The sequence below is a fragment of the Puntigrus tetrazona genome, unplaced genomic scaffold (genome assembly GCF_018831695.1).
Source record: "Puntigrus tetrazona isolate hp1 unplaced genomic scaffold, ASM1883169v1 S000000003, whole genome shotgun sequence".
In the NCBI taxonomy this organism is placed as follows: Eukaryota; Metazoa; Chordata; class Actinopteri; order Cypriniformes; family Cyprinidae; genus Puntigrus; species Puntigrus tetrazona.
In genome coordinates this window covers 2,897,795-2,898,944 of record NW_025047683.1, presented here as the reverse complement: position 1 = coordinate 2,898,944, position 1,150 = coordinate 2,897,795, and positions in this window count along the sequence as shown.

The window sequence follows — 1,150 nt, the reverse complement described above, 5'->3', positions numbered from 1 at the left end:
CGCCCGTGAAGTGGGGCTTAACGCGCGCCGAGATCGCTGTGAGATGCGCCTGGATGTTTGGACTTAGGTTTTGAACGCTTAAAAATACCCGGGTGGCGGGGTCGAGGGGAAAGCGCCCGTGAAGTGGGGCTTAACGCGCCGAGATCGCTGTGAGATGCGCCTGGATGTTTGGACTTAGGTTTTGAACGCTTAAAAATACCTCCGGGTGGCGGTGGTCGAGTGGGAAAGCGCCCGTGAAGTGGGGCTTAACGCGCCGAGATCGCTGTGAGATGCGCCTGGATGTCTGGACTTAGGTTTTGAACGCTTAAAAATACCTCCGTGGCGGGGTCGAGTGGGAAAGCGCCCGTGAAGTGGGGCTTAACGCGCCGAGATCGCCTGTGAGATGCGCCTGGATGTCTGGACTTAGGTTTTGAACACTTAAAAATACCCGGGTGGCGGGGTCGAGGAAAGCGCCCGTGAAGTGGGGCTTAACGCGCCGAGATCGGCTGTGAGATGCGCCTGATGTCTGGACTTAGGTTTTGAACGCTTAAAAATACCTCCGGGTGGCGGGGTCGAGGGGAAAGCGCCCGTGAAGTGGGGCTTAACGCGCCGAGATCGCTGAAATATGCGCCTGATGTCTGGACTTAGGTTTTGAAAGCAAAAAATTCTCCAGGGAGGCCGGGTCGAGTGGAAATTGTCCGAGAAGTCGCACTTAACCCGCTGAGATCGGCTGAAATATGCGCCTGGATGTTTGGACTTAGGTTTTGAACGCTTAAAAAATACCTCCAGGGTGGAGGGGGTCGAGTGGGAAAGCGTCCGAGAAGTCGCACTTAACCCGGCCGAGATCGGCTGAAATATGCGCCTGGATGTCTGGACTTAGGTTTTGAAAGCAAAAAATTCTCCAGGGAGGCCGGGTCGAGTGGGAAATTGTCCGAGAAGTCGCACTTAACCCGCTGAGATCGCTGAAATATGCGCCTGGATGTCTGGACTTAGGTTTTGAAAGAAAAAAATCCTCCAGGGTGGAGGGGTCGAGTGGGAAAGCGTCCGAGAAGTCGCACTTAACCCGGCTGAGATCGGCTGAAATATGCGCCTGGATGTTTGGACTTAGGTTTTGAACGAAAAAAAATTTCCAGGGAGGCCGGGTCGAGTGGGAAAGCCCGAGAAGTCGCAC